Source organism: Pygoscelis adeliae, unplaced genomic scaffold (assembly GCF_000699105.1).
Source record: "Pygoscelis adeliae isolate BGI_AS28 unplaced genomic scaffold, ASM69910v1 Scaffold917, whole genome shotgun sequence".
NCBI classification, from domain to species: domain Eukaryota; kingdom Metazoa; phylum Chordata; class Aves; order Sphenisciformes; family Spheniscidae; genus Pygoscelis; species Pygoscelis adeliae.
Window position 1 is genome coordinate 1 of NW_008825097.1, and position 250 is coordinate 250.

Below are 250 nucleotides of genomic sequence, written 5' to 3' on the forward strand. Positions count from 1 at the left end.
GGGTCCCTTCCAGCTTGAGATATTCTATGGTTCTAGGGGACTTGGGGACCAGCTGGGAGAGAGGGATGGAGAAGACTTGGGGACCAGACGGGAGGGACGGAGGGGACTTGGGGACCCGCTGGGAGGGACAGAGGGGACTTGAGAACTGGCCATGCCCTGGGGAAGAGCACCCTGTTCCCCGCAAGGGTCGTCCCTCGCCGCAGGCTGAGCACATGCCCCCCAGTTTGGGGGCTGCAGACGCTCCGCTCCG